Raw genomic sequence first — 7407 nt, forward strand, 5'->3', positions numbered from 1 at the left:
AAAAAGTTAACTTATAACAGACATTCTGTATGTGCCCTTTAGACCCAGGCTGCTGCTAACTTAGTGACTAAGACAGGAGTTTATTCTGATAAAGCAAAAAAAGACGTCACCTGTTGGTTGAAACAGACTGGTGACTTGGTAGATATTTCCAAATGTTTAGATGTTTACCCTTTCCTCATAACAAATAATAGGCTTATGGGTTTTTTTTCCATGTTTCGAAAATAACATCCCTGCTCATGAGATTCTTTTGGTCAATGAAACAATCGGGGTGAGAGCAATGAATAGAGATGACCATCTGCTTTTGATAGATGTATTAACACCTCACATGTGCAGGCACTTAGCATTCCTTATGTAAATGTAATGTAAATCACTGCCGTTTACCTTTTATGAGCTTCAATATGAAAATCCACATATGTGTTTAATTGGACCCACATTCAAGGGGAAGCTGTATGGGGATTTGGGATTGCCTCGACCACAAAGGGAAAATAAAAAATGAAGGAGAAAAAGAGAGATTGAGAGAAAAATAATAAAGCGTATAGCCTTGACACAAGCCAAGGTTCTTTCTTTTTTTTTAACGTCCTTATACACACAGATAAAAATACAACCTCCAAAGGGAGATTTAGCTCTGATCCCCCACGATATAGAAGAAGTGGAATGTACTGTAAAGTATGAATATGGCCTGCGCAACCTTCCACCTACCCCCCTGCTTGCTTGCTGCACCTCTCTTCTTTTAGTCCAAATCTGTAACAGATTGGGTTTAGTCTGACTGGAGGTATGCAGCCACAACACCACATGTAGGGGTCTGCATAATCCCTCCTTTGAGTATTAAGCACACAGCATGGGCATTCTTTTAAAGACCTGGCAGGAATTACTAATACATAATCTCCATGATCATCATTTAGTATAGTTCAAGGGGAGAGGATGGGGGTGGGGAGGAGGCAATCATTTGAATTTATGAGGGATCTCGGGGGTATATACAATCTGTGAGAGACAGTGTGTGGTGCCATCTGGAGAACACATAGGACTCGGTCTGCTGGAATCCCCAAACCCAGCCAACATGGAGCTGAACGTCATGTTCAAGAGGCCTGAGATGTTTGTTTAATGCACAGAGTGGTTTCTATAGCCTGAAGGGGAATACATTGTTTAAGAGGAACCAACTTAATGCTATTCTGCTGAGTCAAAACTATTACCATGGTCTTTGTGATGGAGGCCGGCACTAAGAATTAAACAGACAGGGGGGTGAATAATTTTTAAAAAGACATCATTACAATGCGCATGTGAGTCAAACTTGATTTTGCCAGCTCCCACTAAAACACAGCAGCAAAACTTTTATGTAATTGAAGAAGTACATTTATTCTTAAACGTCACCGGACAAACTTTTTATATATATGCAATCGCAACAGGCGACGAGTCCTCCTCCATGTGACACAGGTTATTTGCCGAAAGTATTGAATCACACTCAGATCATTCGCTTCTTTTACTGAGTTTGCGCCGCCTTTGAATTTAATAACGCTGCCTTGATATTTTTCTTCCGGAAACAGTGATTGCTGAAACATTTATGTTCCTTTTACCCATCCATCCATCTCCACATGAGGCGAAATGGAATTCATAATATACAACTTCCTGCTTTTATCGCATTGATGATCTAAATCGAGGTAGGAGGGGGAGAAAAAATCAATCAGCTAAATGTTGGCTAAGAGGATTTGAGGGGCATAGCGGGGCCATCTCTCCTCACTGTTCTAAATGAGGGGTGACAGTAATGCTTGACGGAGCCCATATGGTCACTGTAACCCACTGCACTGCAATTGTGAGGGAGGACACAGGGCTAATTCAATTTAATGTTTACACTCCGGTGGCATATCCCACTCTATTGGATTTGTTTACCAAGCTTTGTATTCTCAATTGAATGATACAATTAGCATTATGCAATGAGTGTGTAGTGGAAGGCGTGACACATACTGCATACACCGCACAGCCCTACAACTAGCATGTTTTTGGCATGATACTGTACGTTACAGGCCTAGATGTTAAGAGTTACCACTCCCATGTACGTCTGTTAAATATAAAGCTGAAGCTTTTTCTTGGCTAGAAGTAGTGACTCCTTAGAGAAGGAGCCTCAAACATATGGAGCCAGAGCCAGCCTGCCAAAAGATCCAAATGGACCCAGCGCGTGGGTTTGCAATGTGTAAAAGTGCAGCAAAGTCATTAATAATTACAGCACTTCAAAGGAAGAGAATGCTATTGCTTAAAATTAGGTGATTGCAGCATTACTGCAGAGGTTGGGAATGTCTGAGTAATTTGAAAGTTTTGAAAGATGTTGACAAAAGTTATTTGACTCATAAAGATGTAAAATTTGGTTGTTGTTTGGATCTAAGTGGCCTACTTCATGTGAAGATGAGCGAATGTGAAAAACTGAGATGTACTGTTGAATTAAGCTTAGAGTATTTTGTTTGCAATGAGACACTTCAGGCTGTTCGTCGTCTGTTTTGTAAAAAGCTAGTTCATTAAATGTGAGCTTTTTAATGTTTCATTTCACTGGGGAAATGTTCAAGGTTTTTCGTCTTATTATCATCATTATTATTTTTATACATATTATTATGCATGGGTTTTACAGGCCAGTGAACTGGGACTGCATGTGGCCCATGAACTAAAATGGGTTTGACACATATGACACCCCTGAAGACCTCCGGTATACACAATGGCTGTTTCCTCCTGTTAGACAAAAAATTTGATCTTTTAGTTTAATTTTTGACAAGAAAGTAAGCAACTGTATTTTGCATAATGCTGAACTATCACTCCAACCTCTTAAACCAACAATGTGAATGCCTCACGTTGCAGATTGATTTTACACTGACCTGAAAAGAATGGTTCACTGGTTAGAACCATTAAAATCCTGTCTTTTCAATCAAGTGAGTCAAGTGAACCAAACTTTATTGCATAGCTTTTGGCCCTAAGGTGTAACTTTTAGGATGGCGTAGCTTCAGATTTAGTATGTCTGTAGTCTCTGCCTGTAACTTAACAACTTGGATATTACTGTTTCCATAAAACCGAGGCGTGGGAATAGCATTTTAAAGAAACTAATGGTACAGAATCTTTGTAACAAATGGTGTGAGCAGGTGTGGGGCCAGTGCATGTGTGGTAAGAAATCAAGATTTTGGATTGAGCTTTACAGTATGCACTGTGACATATCCACTCAGTAAATCAGTCAGTCAGTCAGGATGCAGCACACTGAGATTGGTTTTCCACCGTGGTCAAACATGCTGAGTCGGACCTCAATGTCCCCTGCACAGTAAAAATTCCAGGTTTCTGAAAAGGAAAAAGGCAATTCAAATCAGCGTGTCAACAGGGGATCTGTAAACCACACGTTTCCTGGACGGCTCTGTCAAGACCAGCTGTGCATACATCACAGCCTGTCTGATCTGTGTGTGCACTGTTAAAGAAAGATGGACATGAAGGGGGAAAAAAACACAAAAAGAAGGAGACGTGGGAAGTAATACCAACAGACGCACTCAAAACATGTAATAGAGAAGGGGGAGTAGGTATTTAATCTGTGAAAACAAATAGGACCAGCTTTCTGAAGTCTAATGACTCCTTAGGCCTATCTGTTACCACCCTGCAACAGCCCACCCTGGCCTTCGTGTCTGTGCCTCATCACCTTCCAGATGCTCACCCAGTGAAGGGGTGAAAGGTTGGCAGGTGCCTTAAGGAGCAGGGAGGAGCCTCGGGGTCAGATTTCTGTGAGGTTGAGCAGTCGTGATCTTTGGGTTGAGAGGGGTGGCAGGGCAATATGGCTTGTGTCAAGATGGGCATGACTGCAGAGCAGCAGTCTGACCCAATCAACTTCATTTATGGGTAATGACAGACAGACAGCCTGTCTGATGTGGTGGCCTCATTGAGCTGCCGCTTCCCACCCCAAATCCATAGTCCTCCAATCCTTGACCTGTAGCATTTCAACATAAGGTCAACGGCAGTCACCAGCGGCATCAACAACGGCGTATCTTTGTGTGGTTTCAATTGCAAAACTGACCTGTAAATGTGAAATTAATTATTTACTTTCACCTTTCAAGCGCCAGGCGCTGATTACATTTGGCGTACTGCGCAATAGCTTAACTCTGTAGCCGCTATAAATGCATAATTAGTTTGTAGAGTAAATCAATAACATATGGATTCGTGCTTGGATGACCAAATCTATGCGATTTCCCCATTCATGCAAAGCAAGAAAAGAAACAAGAAAGGTCATTCTCTGCATAATGAGACACCAAAAGCGATATCTTGAATGCAGTCAGTGATGCTTGCATCCATCGACTGGGCGTAATTAGTTTTTTGTCTTTAACTTGATGTTCAGTTTGGCAGATCTGCCTATTTAATGCTTGTTTCAGTTTATCCCAGACCTCCTTAATACAGTATAGTGAAATAAAGTTTGCCATGTCTACACTAAAATCAATGCGCTTTGTCTTCCTGATGGTCTAGCTGCATTTAATTTAGCAATACAGTAGCATCTCCCAAAGAGCTGTTTGCATCGCCTCTTTCAAGGGAAAACAATGTAGTGAGCAGATCGGACTACTAGACAGAATTCCCCTTCCTGCCATTACCATCAATTATGTAAACACAAGACGAGGTCAGTTTATTCCAGTCTAGACATGTAGCTCTCCATCATCCGCCCCTTGCTGTGTGCACAGCACTGACCCACATTAATACATTTATAATCAATACCTCCTCAGGTCCTGTGGGCATACTTGCCTATCAGATGTTGAAGGAAATTGTGCAGTCCAATTTAAAATGGCCGGGGGGTGGGTGGGGGAACTTTCATAGCCATGTGCCAATTAGTTCCACTGTCAATAACGGTAATCCTGAAGGACATTGTGTTTCAGGGTGAGAGGAGAGAATGGATGGAGGGAGGAGGGAGACATCATCAAGCTTATGCCCGTTGTTCATTGTTAATGGCTGTTACACTGACAAGAAGCATTTGATCAGACACTCACACAGACACACACACATTGACACACACACACACATATTGTGGCCTATGAATGTGGCTGAAGGGGTTGTGTTATGGGGCAGAATTACACGTGAAGATAACAAGTAATGACGTCTTATAAAGGTCAACAAACAAAGCACTAGTGGGACAAACGCAGGCTGTGTGATGAGATTCATTAGGACAGCATTGATAGTGTGGAGAGAGAGGAGAAGAGGGAATGGGGGGGGCGTGGGAGGTGGAGGGTGAAGGGTGAAGGATGGGGGCCACATTCCTCCACTGTTTCACTGCTGCCATCACAGCAGCAGCTGAAACAGGTGTGTCTCTTTACTCAGGCCACCGAGGGCAAGTGCTGGTCTCACATGGTTAAGGATGGTCACACTTGACCACACTCTGACCTTACACCCAACGGAGTAGCCCGAGACTTCATTAAGTGGGCCCTAAGTAGCGCAGGGATCCCACAACTATTATGTCTGCAATTTAATACAGGCCCTGGCTGTCCATAATGATCGCGGCTCAAGGGTATTTATGAGCTGTGTGCTTATCAATGTCAAAACCTTCAGGAGTCCCACTTTAAGTCCAGGACACCCGATGAGAAGGGTAGCCGGGTCCTCCACCCTGATGCCCCTACTTTGATTCATGGCCACCTCAACTGTCTGAAGAGCCTCTTCTTAAACTTTAAAGTTAGCAGACAAACTCAGCTTCACTCGTTATGATCCATCTGGGCACAAAGGTGCCGTTTGAAGCCGAAAACAAAGGAGACAACCGAAAAGTAGTTTTGTTTAAGGACACATCAACATAGGCCTGACCTAATGGTCTTATTGGGATAACACACACCTTGTTGCACTGAGACTTGAAACCATTATACATGATGTAAAAATTAACACTTGAAACTTGATCTAACACACGTATCTTACAGCTCTGCTGTAAGCATTTTAGCATTTAGCCATTTAGCATTTCTTTTTGTTACTTTTTGGGCGATTGTGGCTCAAGAGTTGGGAGTTCGCCTTGTAATCGGAAGGTTGCCAGTTTGAGCCCCGGCTTGGACAGTCTTGGTCGTTGTGTCCTTGGGCAAGACACTTCACCCATTGCCTACTGGTGGTGGTCAGAGGGCCCGGTGGCGCCAGTGTCCGGCAGCCTCGCCTCTGTCAGTGCGCCCCAGGGTGTCTGTGGCTACAATGTAGCTTGCCATCACCAGTGTGTGAATGTGTGTGTGAATGGGTGGATGGCTGGATATGTGAAGCGCTTTTGGGTCCTTAGGGACTAGTAAAGCGCTATATAAATACAGGCCATTTACCATTTACTTTTTGTTTATGAGACTTCTGACATCTAAAGTTTAATACTCGAAGCGTTACCCTCGAGGACAACACTTTTTCTGACCTCTCTTTGGACGAGCGATGTTGCTCTCATTGTGTTTCAGGGTTATCAGCCACACCCCAGTGCCTGGATCACCCACGCCTAAAGGTCATCAGACCATCACTGGGGCTGGACATCATGTCCCACTCATCCTCAGAGTGTCATCTATTGTTGAGCTTGTTGACAAGTATCCTGTTATGACCCCGGAGTACTTGATAACTCATGGGAGGCAATCTGTTTCTTGCTTTCTTCTTCTCATGTTTTTGTGGTAACATCGGAAACGATTTGATTCCATAGACCAACTGAGTTTTGTTTCCCTAGGCGTTGTGGGCTTTCTTTTCCTTTAATTTCTTTGGCCTTGGAAGACTCTGAAACTTATCTGCTTCCTTCTGTTTTTTGCACTTGGTTTGTCTTTGTTAATTATCTCACTGTAAATAAAAGTCATACTTTAACACACTTAAGAGTGTTTCCGCTGCTTTTTCCCCTTGTTGCGCTTGGTCCCATATTTCCAGTAACTCCCAGTGTTCCCCTTGACATCACGTCAAGGCTGTGGCATTGACATAAATTACATTTAAACACTTAAGTAAAAGAGTAGATTTTTTAAAAAAAAGGCAACTCAGTTTTATTACTAAAAATGTAAATACACTTCACAATTTTCCATTTCTAGTCAATACACTGTAAAGTTTTTTAATGAATATTGCAATTAAATTAGTTCCTGAAGAGGTTTAAGGAGAAATGGGCCATGCTTTTTCGATGATTCTTCATCTTTCATCAGTAAATCTGAGGTTGATGAGCTCTAAGCCTTTGCTAATTGGCTTAGCATTTTCCAGCCAGGCTGTACTGATTTTTAAGTTGATGTTTTCCAACCCATGTGTTCATGGAAAAAACCTTGAGTTTGAGAGATTTCATCTTGTTTTGCCCCTTGTTTGGATTCCCAGACACGTATCACTTCTTCTTGTTCTTGTTCACCAACCACAAAAAAAAAGAAATCTGTGCATGGAACCTGGACTGGACTGTAGGTCACTCTTTGCTTTTTCTCAAGCACATCAACACTCACATCTAATGACAACATTACA

Source organism: Neolamprologus multifasciatus, chromosome 22 (genome assembly GCF_963576455.1).
Source record: "Neolamprologus multifasciatus chromosome 22, fNeoMul1.2, whole genome shotgun sequence".
Classification (NCBI taxonomy): domain Eukaryota; kingdom Metazoa; phylum Chordata; class Actinopteri; order Cichliformes; family Cichlidae; genus Neolamprologus; species Neolamprologus multifasciatus.